The sequence below is a fragment of the Myotis lucifugus genome, unplaced genomic scaffold (genome assembly GCF_000147115.1).
Source record: "Myotis lucifugus unplaced genomic scaffold, Myoluc2.0 scaffold_1, whole genome shotgun sequence".
NCBI classification, from domain to species: domain Eukaryota; kingdom Metazoa; phylum Chordata; class Mammalia; order Chiroptera; family Vespertilionidae; genus Myotis; species Myotis lucifugus.
In genome coordinates this window covers 36,378,136-36,394,322 of record NW_005871049.1, presented here as the reverse complement: position 1 = coordinate 36,394,322, position 16,187 = coordinate 36,378,136, and the positions used below count along the sequence as shown (strand labels likewise).

General features: G+C 45.9%; 1 pseudogene across 1 annotated transcript; it reads left to right on the top strand.

Moving 5' to 3' along the window:
- Positions 1-13,385: 13,385 nt before the first annotated feature.
- LOC102431933 lies at positions 13,386-15,574 on the top strand (annotated as a pseudogene). The gene has a single exon (XR_001348451.2). The product of XR_001348451.2 is annotated as an RNA polymerase-associated protein RTF1 homolog pseudogene (transcript).
- Positions 15,575-16,187: the final 613 nt, after the last annotated feature.

Sequence of the window (16,187 nt, the reverse complement as noted above, 5' to 3'; positions counted from 1 at the left end):
CCGATCTTTTACCAGTTCCGGACGATGGGGGGGTAGGGACGGGTGGGGGGTAAAGAAGGCAGGGAACGGGGAGGGGGGGAAACGAATGGAGAGGAAGGGGGGCGGGGAGGAAGCGGGGGAGCAAACGAACGAGGGGGGAGTGGGCCGGGGAACCCCCTCCGCTTCCGGGTAGTTGGCGTCACTTCCGGGCGAGCCCCCCAATCGCACGGCGCCCGTAGCTCCCCAGCCCTACCCACCCGGCCAAGATGGCCGCCCTCCTATGCCTCAGCTGCTGGGCGGGGGGCCGGGGGGTTCGCCCCGCCAGGGCTCCCCTTCCCCTCTTCCGTTGACCCCGAAAGCCATCAGGTTGACCCCTCGGCGTTTCTGAACCCTGCTGGGCCGAGTGAGGCGGTCCAAAGTGATCCCTGGAGGGGGCAGTGCCAGACGTTTTGGGGTCCCCTTCCTCAGCGTCGCAGCTCACAGCTTTCCTCCTGGAGAAACGCCCCCTAACACCCTCCCGGCTGCTGGCGGAGGGGCGGGACCTCTGGGGGAAGGGGCGGAGCTAGTGCAAAGCAGGTGATTACGTGTCACTTCCGGGAGATAGGATGACCTCATTGTATAGACACCCCCCCCCCCCCATCAAAATGGCTGTGTCTCACCTCTTTGGCTGTTCTGTGTGTGTGTGTGTTTTTCTTTCAAAAGTACCTTTTATTCTTTTCTTGTTTTGGGGTCTTTAGAAATTACATAAGTCAGTTTAGATTCCTACTCACAACAAACTGATTCTCACTTCTATTTAAATACCTCCTTGCCCTTTTACCTCTGTTGATCCCCTGATTTTTCTGTCACTGACAACTTTACCATGTTTTGTAATAAAGTTTCCACAGTTCCCTTAAGAAAACTCCAGGGGAAATCCAGTTAAAAATCAGCCTGATTGCATCTTGAATGTTGGAGCAAAGATTGAATTGGCACATTGTGACCTTGAGTGTATCATCTTCCCCCATTGATGTATTTCTATCAACTTTTTTTTTTAAGTATGAGATTTTAAAATTCTGTGACCTTACTTTGGAAAATTCAGAACTAGCAAGGGGTTAAGCTGTATCAATTACTTTTCAGGCTATTTGAATGTGTGAAGATTGCCTTTTGGAATTTTTGGTGCTAAAGCTCTGTCAGTAAACATAGCTTTAAATGAGTGAAAATGTTATCAATGTGCTATGTCATTAAAATAGGTGCAGGGTACACTATTTAATCTTAACTAACAAATTACAAACGTGAAGCAGCACTGAATGGATTTGAATTACAATAATCTTCCAGTGAAAGTATATTTGAAACCATATTGAGCAAGCTACATGGTTATAGTTGTTACTGATCAGGTGAAAGGAACATTTTGAAGTTTAAAATAGAAAAAAATTAAACTCTACATTTTTCTCATTGACCTCTCTGAATTTTTGTACTCATTTTTCTGACTCTGTCTACTTCCTCCTTCAGTAAAACCTAATAATGCCAATAACTTTCTTTGGAATGCTGAGGACAAAGTAGGTGATATTTGTATGGTTGACAATGAGTTTCTGTGGAAGAAAAGTGCCTTTGAAATTTTCAGTAATGCTATTTTGATGTCTGATATTTAACTCCATAGCACTTAGTTAACTTTTGGGAGTGGCAGGGAAAGGCAAGGATTCCACATTTCAGGACATAACTTTTCGTGAGTATTTATGCCAAGCTAAATAAAACCTGTAAAAACTTTACAGAAAGTACCCATTGAGAATTTTTACACCAGTCATTTGTTTGGGGGGGGGGAGGTAGAGAAATAATTCCAAATTTTTTTGGAAACAAGTCATATAGCTGTAGCCTTTTATTTCATACTATGATTTAAGCCTCTTGTTGCTATGGTAGTAATACTTCTAGCCAGCTAGTAAGGGTTATTTCTGCATATAGATGGGGTTCTATTTCTTTCTTTGCTGAATTTGAATTAATAACACCTGAGAAAGATGGCATAAACATACAGTAGGATTGCCCAGGGTTGGATCCCAGTTCCACTAAAATAATGTGAATGATATGAGCAAGAAAGTTGAGGTCTTTAAACCTCAATATCCTACATTATGTAGTGGAAATAATAGTAGGCTTTCTTTGAAAATTTTTGGGCAAATTAAAGGTGGTAATCCATTCAAAGCTCTCACCATGATACTTGATAAATAGTAATAGAGTAAACACTAAATAAATGGTAACTGCCATTATTATCATTATTGTTATTATTATCACTATTGTTGTTGCTATTATATTAGCATAGTACCAACATATAGTTGCTTAAATTGTATCATTCAAATTTGGTATCTCTAATAAATGAAAATATTTTTAAATACATCTAGGAAATAGATACAATTAATTTGTGTTTTTAAATATATATCCTGCATTTAAGCCTGTGAGGCTATGAAATGAGATTCAAAAGCAAGCAGCAATGGCATATTTTTGATTCATATTTCTCCCTGCCCTAAAAGAACATAAACTACTAGCACAATTAGCTAAGTAAGTTCACTCACTCTATAAGGCTGACAAATGAGATTGAGTCAAAAGTGCTTTCAAAATTGAAGTTTCAAGTAGATTTATAGGAATCACAAACTATCAAGTGATTTCAACTTTACATTTGCTGTTTCAACAATTTTATCATTCTGCATTATTTGGAAGTGATACACTGTAGAACCCAGGAGGTTCTAAAATTAAAATATCTTACAATGATAATACAGCTATCATGAGACTCCCTGAAAGGTTAACATAAATGTGGACTGTGTCATGGATGAATGGTACTTTTCCTTTTACCTGGACTTTTGGAGCAATTAAGTGTTCCAAGTAAGTTCATCACTTAGCACAATGGGGTGTGGTGAATTAATAAAAAGAAATGCATTGCCCAACGGTCTGCTTTCTTAACAGCACACCTGTTAACCCCTTCCTGATGACTTGACTTTAAGGTGGTTTTATGCTAAGAAGCTCTAACTCTATGGGCCTGCTAAGGAGCCACCCCAGGCCTACAAGACACTTTTGTTGTTTACAAATATTTTTTTTTAATCTTTGCTTTTCATAATTCAGTCTGTTAACAACTTTGGCCCCTGTTACTTCCACTCAGATATAGGCTGGGAAGTCAAACTATAAACATGTAAAGTAATAGTGAGTCAATTTTTAGAGCCTATTCCATGAGTAAAATAAGACAGATACAATATATGGAAATTGTGGCATACATTTTGGTTTTTTAGAGAAACTTTTGGGGGTTTTCTTCCTGATTCTCTGCTATTTTCAGAACAGCAAAGAGGGGAAAATTAGTGTTGAATGCTATTATATATTACTAGAGGCCCAGTGCACAAAATTCGTGCATAGGGCTGGGTCCCTCAGCCTGGCCTGCACCCTCTCCAATCTGGGATCCTTCAGGGGATGTCTGACTGCCTCTCAAAATCTGGGACCACTAGCTCCAAACCACTCACCTGCCTGCAGCCTGATCGCCCTTAACCCCTCTGCCTGCCTGCCTGATTGCCCCTAAGTGCTCCCCTTCTGGCCTGATCACCCCTAACTGTCTCTGCCTCACCCCGCACCCAGGACCCAGGATTCCCTCCTCTGGCCAGTTGCAGGCACCCAGGACCCAGGCTTCCCTCCCTCGGCCGGCCACAGCTGCAGGGGACTGTGGGCGGGCGGCTTCACCCGGGCCACAGCTGCAGGCACTCAGGACTGAGGGGTGGGCAACTTGTCCCTCTCCCAGGCCGCAGCCTGGCTGGTCCCCATTCCTCTCTCCTGAGCTCATTTGTGCATGGCTGGTGTCCATTCCTCTATCACGAGCTCATTTGTGCCTGGCTGGTCCCCATTTCTCTCTCCCCAGTGTTGAGTGTCTGAGCCCTCACGGCATGAGGGTGTGATGACCATTTGTATATTAGCTCTTTATTATATAGGATACACTGTCCCAAAAATTATTCCAAAATGCATGGAGATTATTATCCCCATATCAATGGTTTAGAAAACAGCCTTGAGTCTACCAAATAACTTAGGCAGAGTCACATCCATGGAAGGTTTAATTCCAAAGCCTAAACTATTGCTCTGGGCCAAGAAGTTACTCTTCCCTGGAAATGAAGTCAGTGTTACTGTATTAGTACTGGAGAGACCCAATTATGATGGCTGATAACACATCTAGGAGACAGAAAACTGACATTCCAACATGAAAATTTTCCCTAGCAAAGGCATTACAAAGGGGCTCCCTCATACGTTCTTCACAAGATTTTCCTAATTTGAGCCTGAGTAAAACCTCAAAACCATCAGGGGGATGTCATCCTTCTCAATTTTATTCCTTGTATCTTACTGTCTTCTATAGAAATAGGGCTTCTTTTGAGCACTGCAGAGTAAGCTCATAGAACCCATTATCCCTTGAAGCTCCATGTCTGTATTTGATGTTAAGAAATGCAGTTTCTTAACATCAAATACAGACATGGAGCTTCCTTCCATGTCTGTATTTTGTGCCTCCTTCCCTCCCTCCTCCCCAGAGGCGCTCCTCCCATGCCCTCGCCTCTGGGGAGGCGGGAGGGAGGAAAAGATTCTCTCTCTCTCTCTCTCTCTCTCTCTCTCTCTCTCTCTCTCTCTCTCTATTTCTCTCTCTCTCATCCTTGACTAGATTTGAACCTCAGGTCCTTCAATCCCCAGGTCGATGCTCTATCCACTGAGCCAAACCAATCTGCTCTCCTCTCCTCTCTTTTTTTTTAGGGCCTAAAGCAGAGGGTTTCAATCACCCTTTTTTTTCTGGTAGATTCAACTAAGACCACTTGTTGAGGTTAAAGCACTCACATTTGCCTCTTGTTGATCACTGAGAGAGAAAGAATTTGACAGGGCCCCTGTAGTTAAATTGTGAAATCCCTACATGAGGAGAGAGAAAAGAAGAATATGTCATTTTTTCAATATTCATAAATATTCCCCAGAGAAAACTGGGGACAAGAGACAGGGAATAAGGTTATGTGTGCCTAGCTCCTGATAAGCCTTCTCAAACTCTGAAAGAATAACAGGATAACTCCCTGTGCACTAAAAGGCATCTCTGGTCAGCCTCAGTCTTCAAGAATGTCTTGGCTTAATAGTCCTTTTCCAGAGAGCAGGTTGCCTAACTTAGTGAAGAAGTTGCACCATGTGTATGTTTTCCATTCCATTCCTCTGACCTCATCCTCTTAGATTTCTTCTCCGCAAAGCCAATTTAACAGTTGTATCTCAGACTCAGGCTCAAAAACCCCTTGGATGAGTTGTCACACCTGTATACTACTCTTACCTCACCCTAGCATAACCATGTGTACATGTTTATCTACATTAAAAGATGGTGAGAACATCAAGAGAGAATATTGGGAGAGCTATGGGTATATTGACCACTTATTATCTCATCCTAATCTCTAATTTATTATTGCAGTTCTTCCAGAGAAGTCCAAATAAGAACCCAGAGGCTTGAAATAGTGTACAAGTTGGGGAATTATGATGTGTTCTAACCATAAAGTGAAAGAAAGGATGGAAGGAGATGAGGTTGGAGAAAGGGGTCCCAGGCTGTCCTCACATGGAAGTCATTACAAAGCCTCTCTTTCCCACACTCCCTCTTCACTCTTTCTCCCTTTCACCAGGTTCATCTATTTGCTTTAAAATAACCCCTCAATTGAAAATTGAAAACCCACTGCATGGGAGAACATATTTGCCAATGTTATCACCGATAAGGGTTTAATCTCCAACATTTATAGGGAACTCTTACAACTTAACAAAAGGAAGATAAACAATCCAATCAAAAAATGGGTAAAGGACCTAAATAGACACTTTTCAAAAGAGGACATTCAGAAAGCCAAGAGACATATGAAAACATGCTCCAAGTCACTAGTCATCGGAGAGATGCAAATCAAAACAACAATGAGGTATCATCTCACACCTGTCAGAATGGCTATCATCAACAAATCAACAAACGACAAGTGCTGGAGAGGATGCGGAGAAAAGGGAACACTCGTGCACTGCTGGTGGGAATGCAGACTGGTGCAGCCTCTGTAGAAAACAGTATGGAGTTTCCTCAAAAAGTTAAAAATGGAACTGCCATTTGACCCAGTGATCCCACTTCTAGGAATATATCCCAAGAAACCAGAAACACCAATCAGAAAGGATATATGCATCCCTATGTTCATAGCAGCACAATTCACCATAGCAAAGATCTGGAAACAGCCTAAGTGCCCATCAGCAGATGAATGGATTAGAAAACTGTGGTACATCTACACAATGGAATACTATGCTGCTGTAAAAAAGAAGGAATTCTTACCATTTGCAACAGCATGGATGGAACTGGAGAGCATTATGCTAAGTGAAATAAGCCAGTCAATGAAAGAAAAATACCACATGATCTCACTCATTTATGGATAATAAAGACCATTATAAACTGATGAACAAAAATAGATACAGAGGCAGAGCAGCATTGAACAGACTGTCAAACTACAATGGGAAGCCTGGGTTGGGGGAGCGGGGGTAAGAGATCAACCGAAGGACTTGTATGCATGCATATAAGGATAACCAATGGACACAAGACACTGGGGAGCATGGGAGGCTAGGGGAGGGTCAAGGGGAGAAAACAAAAAGGAGACATATATAATACTCTTTGTAATACTTTAAGCAATAAAACAATTAAAAAAAGAATAACCAATTTTTCACAAGACACTGGGGGGTAGGGGAGGCCAGGGGAATGTCAAGGGGAGGGGGAGACATATGTAATACTCTTTGCAATACTTTAAGCAATAAAGCAAAAACAAACAACAACAAAAAAACAAAAACAAAAAAAAGAGAATTGAAAACAATTCAAGTCTTCGTCAGGATTTTCACCTTTATCCTGAGAACAATAGGAAACCATTTGGCAGACTTAATTAAATGAGTGGTCAGAGCAGGCTTTCTTTTTAAGTTTATTCTCGTTGCTGCATTGAGAATGGTCTGAGAAGGAATGGACAGGAAAGATTTGGACAGAGCAGTCAGGTGGTGATAGGTAAGAAAGATCATGGTGAACTGAAGTGGTGGTAGCAATAAGATAGAAGGAGTATTGGACAGGTGTGGAAAGTATTTCTAAGGTAGAATTGATAGGTCTTGCCGATGGGTTGAATGATCTTTTACCCTCTCTGCATCCACCCCCTTGAGCATTTAACTTTGAAGTGTCCTTTGCCTCTGCCTCTGGACTTGACCATGTGCCTGGCTTTGAAGCAGAAGTGCAAGTATGGTGCTTCTAAGTCTACAACTTGAGAGGCCTTGCTCTTTCTTGTGTTTCTGTCATCTCCATGAGGACATTCCTGAGGTACCCTACTGGCATGGAACAGATACGTGACAGGGACTTGAAGTGCCCAGTCAGCCCAGTTGAGACTCGTCTAGAATCTAGACCAGTGATGGCGAACCTTTTGAGCTCGGCGTGTCAGCATTTTGAAAAACCCTAACTTAACTCTGGTGCCATGTCACATATAGAAATTTTTTGATATTTGCAACCATAGTAAAACAAAGATTTATATTTTTGATATTTATTTTATATATTTAAATGACACTTAACAAAGAAAAATCAACCAAAAAAATAAGTTCGCGTGTCACCTCTGACACGCGTGTCATAGGTTCGCCATCACTGATCTAAACTCTAGCCCAGGGGTGGGCAAACTTTTTGACTCGAGGGCCACAATGGGTTCTTAAACTGGACCGGAGGGCCGGAACAAAAGCATGGATGGAGTGTTTGTGTGAACTAATATAAATTCAAAGTAAACATCATTACATAAAAGGGTACGGTCTTTTTTTTTTTTTTTTAGTTTTATTCATTTCAAACGGGCCGGATCCGGCCCAGGCTGTAGTTTGCCCATGGCTGCTCTAGCCTGTCCGCCCTGCTCAGCACGAAGCAGGTCCCTGGTTCCGCCCTTGGAGGCCTGGCTGGCTGGAGCTGCTCAGGGAGTAGCCAGCACCGGGAGGGGCCTGGCTGGCCAGCCTGGGAGGAATGCTTGGAGCAGCTGAGAGTGGTTGCACCTGATTGTCAGGAAGTGGGAGGGGTGGGTGCTGTGAATAGCTCCCATGTACAGGCCTGAATGGGCAGGCCAAGGCGGGGAGGGAGAATGGGGGCAGCACATCAGTTCGATTTTGAGGAAGGACTTTGTCAAGTCAGAATTCCTCAAAGATGGTCATGAGTTCTCTGTCCCTGGAGGTGGCCAAGTGAAAGCTGGGTGACATTCTGGGGAGATAAAGAGGGGACCCGGGTATTAGTGGATGCACTGGGCCTTCAGGGGTTCCTCTAACCTGGGAATTTTAGAGGGTTTCCCGTAGACCGAGCCTGCCACCGGAAAGCCTGTCCTTCCAAACCCACCTCAAGGCCCACATCCAGCACTGCCTCTTGCAGAGAATGTCCCTGCCGCTGCCCGGTCAGATCCCGTCTCCTTTTTCCCGGCTCATTCGTGGTGAACTAGACACCCTATCAAAAGGGAAGAATCAAGTCAAATGGAATTGCGTGAAGCTGACTAGAGCCAGGACCTACAATCGCACCCACTCCTATAGCAAACGCTGGTGCAGGCCCAGCTTGCTCGAGCTCTGTGTCTCAGTCTCTGGCTTTGTGCCTTTCCCCCTCTCCCTGCCCGCCTCTCTGTCCTCACATCTGCCTTCCCTTCCTGCCCTGTCTCTCGCCGTGTCCCTGGCCATCCTGTCCTCTCTGTAACTCCTGCCCCTTGCCCAGCAGAGCCGCCACAGGGCCCCCACTTCCCCTGTCTTGCCGGTGCGTCCTTTGTCTTCATGGCCAGTCCGGGTCCCTCTCCCTCTCTCCCTCCATTTATGAGCCTGTGTGTTAGTGGACAGGGCAGTGGGCTGGAGGCCACTCACTAGTGACCCGTCTCCGCGATCACCTCATTATTTATCACCAGGGACGCCAGTGCTTCCATAAATTACCCCAACCTGGAGCCGCCTGCGCCGGAATCAATAGTCGCCTCTCGACTAATATCCAATTATTAATAACCACGGGGAAGGGTGGCCAGCTGCGGCGCTCTGGGCCCTGGCCTGGTGGGGAGAGGAGGGGAGGGCTGGGTGGGAGCTGGCACCCCTGTTGTGAAATACCTGTGCAGGGCACGAGGTGGCGACCAAGGTGCCCACATTCTCTCCAGGGCTGGGCGATAGAAGCACAGATATAGTTTCACCCTGAGGTCAGAGGGCAGGAGGCAGAGCCCCATCTTCAAGCGCCTCCAAGTCTGCCCTGAAGTCTGCTTGTTCAGGACCTACCCGGGCCCGAGAAGAGGTGCAGCCTCCCAGGGAGGGGAGCTGTGGCAGGACCTCACTCTGCAGGACCTCTGGCTGCAGGCACACCGGAGGCTGCTAGAGGCAGGGTGCTGGGGAGGGGGTGGGTTCCATCAGGGTAATGGGGTTAGCGGGGACTTGAGCCCCGCAGGTACATCTGGATAAATACCTGAGCCCTAGGGGAGGGGCATCAGAGAGAAAGCTGTCATGGCAGGGGAGGGACAGGGGTGCCCCGACCAGTGGAACCAGTGGCCGAGGGGTTGGAATCAAAGCAGCTGACTATGCAGGTGATGGGGGGGGGGGGGTAGAGGCCAGTGGAGGGGAGACTGGGTCTCAGAGGTCCCTAACCTTGAGATATCCAGCACACAGACACACACCCCTCAACTACTGGCTCTCTCCTAACTGCACCCAGAGACCCAGTGGGAAACACATGCTTAGATCAACACAGTCACAAAGCAAAGGCAGAGACACTAAAAAACAGAAATGCAGAGAGGCAGAAAAAGATCACACAAAGTCAGATACATGCCCTGCTAGGCATAAAGACACACACACACACACACACACACACACACACACACACACACACACACAATCAGAGACTCACAGATGCATGGATAAACAGGGACACACAAACACACCCAAACACAGAAATGCTAATACACCCTGGTACTTATCCATGGAGGCATTTCCTCCCACACACACATGCCCACACATGTGGACACAAGTGCACGCTCGCAGCCCATCCCGCACACCCCTGCTTTGTGCACACAGTGGGCACATGCAGCAGCGAAGGCCTCTGAGGGCATCTTGCAGGAGCCAGGATGAGGCTTCTGCTCCTCCGGAGCCCAGTTGGTGCCAACACTGCCACCGTGTGGCTGCAGGGGCACAAAAAAAAAGAAATGAAATTTCAGCGAGCACTCTCATACATTCCTGCTGGTTTTACAAAATGGTACAATTTCTATTGAAGGAAATTTCACATTATCTGTTAAAATTAAAAATGCAATCACCCTCTAAGATAGCAGTGCCTCTTATGGGAGTTTATAAATGTGCACATGTCCAAAGTTACCTGTGGTCAAGGTTATTCATGTAGCATTGTTTACAATAAAAAGTGTGTGTGGGGGGGGAGGGTGTGGGGAGGGCGGAGGACGAGAAAAGAAAAACAAGTGTCAATTCAAAGGGAAACTAGTTGACAGAATACTATGCAGTGATATTGAAATTTTATAGTTTTCTTTTTAGTGATATAAGAGTTGGCAGGATACTTTATTATACAAAAAAAAGAGCAAGGTTTGCCCTGACCAGTGTGGCTCAGTTGGTTGGGCGTGATCCCATGCACCAAAAGATTGCTGCTTTGATTCCCAGTCAGGGCACATGCCCTGGTTTTGGCCTCGATCCCCAGTGTGCGGGCGGGTGCAAGAGGTAGCCAACTGATGTTTTGCTGTCACACCGATGTTTTTCTCTCTCCCTTTCCCTTTCTGAAAAAAAAAATCCACTTTTTAAAAAGAGCAAGGTGCAAAGCAATAGAGCACTTCCTATAAGAAAGGGGGAGGGTAAAGTTTCCTTGTGAGGAGAACCAAGATGGCAGCGTAGGTAAATGCCATACTCACCACCTCACAACCACATCAAAATTACAACTAAGATACAGAACAACCATCATTCAAACCTGTCTGAAGTCTGGCTGAATGGAATTCCTACGACTAGAAAAGGAGAGAAGAAAGTATATCAAGACTGGTGGGAGGGGTAGAGGCACAGAAAGGGCTGGTCCAACACCCACGTGTGGTGTATTTTTAATCAGGAGGGAAAACTCCACTGCTGAGGCCTCCCATGAGAAGTAAATGGTTCCAGCCCTATACAAGACCCCCAGCCCAGGGTTCCAGAGCTGGGAAGAGAAGTCCCGGTAACTTCAGGTTGTAAAAACCAGCGGGGCTTCACAGAGGCTGCTGGAGACCCAGGCAGTCCCTCTTAAAGGGCTGGCACATGCACTTACTTGGACTTGATCCCTCTGGGCTCCAATGCTGGGACCATAGCTCAGGTGAGATTTAGGGACATATGGGAAGGAACTGGATTGTCTGATATTGGAGAAATGTTGGGGTCGTGCCCCAGCAGGTCCAGGGGTTCCCAAAGGTGTGGACGGAGTCGGCAAAGAAGGAAGGACACGGAGGCAGCGTTCAGATCATCATCATAGCCAGGTTTCGTAGCCAGGTTCTCCAGCCAGGTTCTGTGTTTATTGTCTTGTTACATCTGTATTTATACCAGTTGATTTTAATCCTATCAATTCTATTCCAAAGGTTAGGGCGTTTCTTATCTCCATTCCAACGTTACTCTATTGCTCTATTAAGCTACAAGGAGATTATCCTAAGTAAAGATTATGTAGCTTAAGTGTGATTGTTCGTAAAGTGATTAATTACCCACCTGGCACTTAGTTAAGGGGTTTTATTCCCTCCTTAACTCCAGGGAAAAATCCTCACTTGGGGAAACAACCTTTCTCGGAGAGGTGACCTTGGTATAGCGCTAAGAAGGGGAGCAAACATATTAAGAACAGTATGCCATGCCCTGACCGGTTTGGCTCAGTGGATAGAGCGTCGGCCTGCGGACCAAAGGGTCCCCAGTTCGATTCCGGTCAAGGGCATGTACCTTGGTTGCGGGCACATCCCCAGTGGGAGGTGTGCAGGAGGCAGCTGATCAATGTTTCTCGCTCATCGATGTTTCTAACTCTCTATCCCTCTCCCTTCCTCTCTGTAAAAAAATCAATAAAAAATATATTTAAAAAACAAAAAAAAAAAGAACAGTATGCCATATACACCAGGTCCCTTGAAACATAAGCTGTGCAGATGTTTCTTCCCTGCAGCGACTGTGTCAAGCAGCAAGGGTGGACCGGCTTCTGGCAAATTCCCCCATTTTTATTTTTTGAATGACAGCACCTGTAAATCAGCGGCCACTTCTCGGATTGGGTTGTTTAAGACTTGGAAGAAGACTGACAAGCAATGATAGCGAGCATAGCAATAAACATAGTGGATGGAGTGCACACAGAGCCTTGTAGAAGGTTGCTGGCCTCTTCAGTCAAGGATTTCAGCTGTCCTCAAGTTGGTGGTTTGGTTGTCCTTGTTGATCTGTCTAGCAGGTGGCGTCACTGGCGATGGGCTTCCCAAAGTGTCAGCGCATTGAAGGGCTGGATCATGGGTCCATCAGGGCCGTGCTTGATGGTGGTGTCGATGTCTGGGGAGGAGTCAGCTGTGCCCTCTGGGTCAGCTGATATGGATGATACCGGGGAGGAGGAGGAGGCGGAGATGGAGGGTAGTAGAGAGAAAAAGAAGAGAAAGCAAAAGAACTACAAGGCATGGAAGTGTTTAGAAAAAAGAGGGAGAAGAAAGGGAAGAAGGCAGCACCCTGACACAGCCCTTTCCTTCAGCTGCCCCTTTCCCTGTGGTCCAAGGTAGAAATGGGAAACAAGTCCTGTTGCAGTGAGAGGACAGCTGCTGTCAGCCAGTCTCTGTCTTTACCTGGGTCCCGATCTGAGCTGGGCGTGGGAAGCGAAGCAGCCATGGGGGCAGGAGACCTCCCTCAGAAGGAGTGAGGGTTCAGGCCTCTGATTTACACTCGATATCATTTAAAAAATAAAAAAGGGGGAATTTACTGGAAGCCTGTCCATCCTTGCTGCTTGACACAGTCGCTGCAGGGAAGAAACATCTGCACAGCATATGTTTCAAGGGACCTGGCGTATATGTTGTACTGTTCTTAATATGTTTGGTCCCCTTAGTGCTATGTGTTTTAACCAAGGTCACCTCTCGAGAAAGTTTGTTTCCCCAGGTGGGGATTTTTATCAGTAAAACCCCTTAACTAAGTGCCAGGCAGGTAGTTAATCACTTTAACAATCATGCTTAAGCTACTTAATCTTTACTCCCTGGAATGGAGATAACAAACGCCCTAACCATTGGAATAGAATGGATAGGATTAAGACAGATGTAGCAGGAGAAGGAGACAGAACCTGGCTGGAGATCCTGGCTAAATCCTGGCTAGAGAACCCGGTTAGGCTGCTGATCAACTGAACGCTGTGTCCGTATCATTCCTTCTTCACGGACTCCATCCACACCTTTGGGAACCCCTGGACCTGCTGGGGTTGGACCCCAACATCGCGGCAGTGGTGGTGGCAGTGGCAGTGGCTCTCCCACTGGCAGACAGGCTAGAGAGGAGTCCGGGCAGTGTCCGGTGTGGGAGCCGGGGGATCACCATGGCAAAGAAGCGAAAAGGCCGCGTGGCGATCAACTCGGACATGGAGGACAGCGGCAGCGACGAGAACCTGGATCAGGAGCTCTTGTCCCTGGCAAAGCGGAAGCGCAGTGACTCTGAGGAGAAGGAGCCACCTGTGAGTCAGCCTGCAGCCTCCTCAGATTCTGAGACGTCGGACAGTGATGATGAGTGGACGTTCAGGAGCAATAAAAATAAGAAGAAAGGAAAGGCCAGAAAAATAGAGAAGAAAGGAACCATGAAGAAACAGGTCAATAAAACTGCTTCATCAGGCAGTTCGGACAAAGACAGTTCAGCTGAGAGCTCAGCCCCTGAGGAAGGTGAAGTGTCGGATTCTGACAGCAACAGCTCCTCCTCCAGTTCAGACTCTGACTCCTCTTCTGAAGATGAAGAGTTCCATGATGGCTACGGGGAAGACCTCATGGGGGATGAGGAGGACAGGGCTCGTCTGGAGCAGATGACAGAGAAGGAAAGAGAGCAAGAACTCTTCAACCGCATTGAGAAGAGGGAGGTGTTGAAAAGAAGATTTGAAATTAAGAAGAAACTAAAAACAGCCAGAAAGAAAGAAAAGAAAGAAAAAAAGAAAAAACAAGAAGAGCAAGAAAAGAAAAGGCTGACACAGATTCAAGAATCTCAGGTAACATCCCACAACAAGGAACGGTGTTCCAAACGGGATGAGAAACTAGATAAAAAATCTCAAGCCATGGAGGAGCTAAAAGCAGAGAGAGAAAAATGGAAGAACAGAACAGCTGAGCTCCTCGCCAAAAAACAGCCATTAAAAACCAGTGAGGTATACTCTGACGATGAGGAGGAGGAAGAAGATGACAAATCCAGTGAAAAGACAGACCGCTCATCCCAAACACCATCCTCTGATGAAGAAGAAGAGATCCCTCCGAAATCACAACCCGTGTCCTTACCCGAAGAACTGAATCGGATTCGATTATCACGGCATAAGCTGGAACGTTGGTGTCATATGCCCTTCTTTGCTAAAACTGTCACAGGATGTTTTGTACGGATTGGCATTGGAAACCACAACAGCAAACCAGTTTACCGGGTTGCTGAGATCAAGGGTGTTGTGGAAACCGCCAAGGTTTACCAGCTTGGTGGCACCAGAACAAACAAAGGGCTACAGCTACAGCATGGCGATGCCCAACGGGTATTTCGCCTAGAGTTTGTCTCAAACCAAGCATTCACTGAAAGCGAATTCATGAAGTGGAAAGAAGCGATGTTTTCTGCTGGCATGCAGTTGCCCACTCTAGATGAAATCAATAAGAAGGAATTATCTATTAAAGAAGCTCTTAATTATAAATTCAATGATCAAGACATTGAAGAGATTGTAAAAGAGAAAGAAAGGTTCAGGAAGGCTCCGCTTAACTATGCCAAGAAAAAGACTCAGCTGCTAAAGGAAAAGGCCATGGCGGAGGACCTGGGGGATCAGGACAAGGCCAAACAAATCCAAGACCAGCTGAATGAGCTGGAGGAGCGGGCAGAGGCCCTGCACCGCCAGTGGGTCAAGAACATATCTGCTATTAGTTACATCAACCAGCGGAACCGGAAATGGAATATTGTGAAGTCTGAGAAGGCCCTTGTGGCTGAAAGTCTCAACATGAAAAACCAACAGATGGATCCCTTTACCAGACGGAAATGCGCACCTATCATCGTTTCTAATTCCAGAAGCCCAGCTGTTCAAGCTGCCATCTTGGCCCAGCTGAATGCAAAGTATGGTTCTGGAGTGTTACCGGATGCCCCAAAGGAAATGAGCAAGGGTCAGGGAAAGGATAAAGATTTGAATTCTAAGTCAGCCAGTGACCTCTCAGAAGACTTGTTCAAAGTACATGATTTCGATGTGAAGATTGATTTACAAGTTCCCAGTTCAGAGTCAAAGGCTTTGGCCATCACCTCCAAGGCTCCACCAGCCAAGGATGGGGCTCCAAGGAGATCTCTGAACTTGGAAGACTACAAAAAGCGACGGGGGCTTATTTGAACTCACCCAGCCTGCTGCTTCTGACCCTGCATGCCCATCAGTGCCCTGCCTTTCCTCTTCCTTTGATGTGCCCTCTTTGGGCTGGAGCAGCAGTAGAAACTGGGAAGAGACTCTAAATAGAGTGCACAAGTATTCATTTCATTATTATGCTTTGTTATATAGGGTGGGTTTTTTTGTAATATCAGTGCACAATTTAAACATAAATAAACATTAAGATCAGCCTAACGCACTTCTTGATTGCTAATCGATTTCTATTACCTACCAGAAAAGGATTGTGCATTTCAAAGGAGTAGTAAAATGTCAGTTCAACACAAACTCTGCTAACCAGAATATCACACCCCCCGAAGACATACATCACTGAGATTGTTTTTGCCACCCATCTTTTGTGGAATAGGTACAATGAGAATGAGCAGGAAAGAAAATAGCCAGGATGAGGGGGTAGAAAAGGAAAAACCAACTGAGAAATTTCTTATATTGCTGAAAAGGGGGATAGAAAGATCTGGGATGAAGAAAGGCCGAGCTTGATGGGAGGAGCAGATAGGAGAGAAAACACAGTATTATATATAACAGAGACATACGTAATTTACACTGCATGCAAATTAGGTCCTGTGAGGCTGAGTCAAGCACAGAGTGGGCTTAGGGGCCCACTCATGAGCTCTTTTAGACATTCAGCTTCAGACACATCAGCCACAAAGTAACAGTCACAGCAACTGTCAGTAGCGTT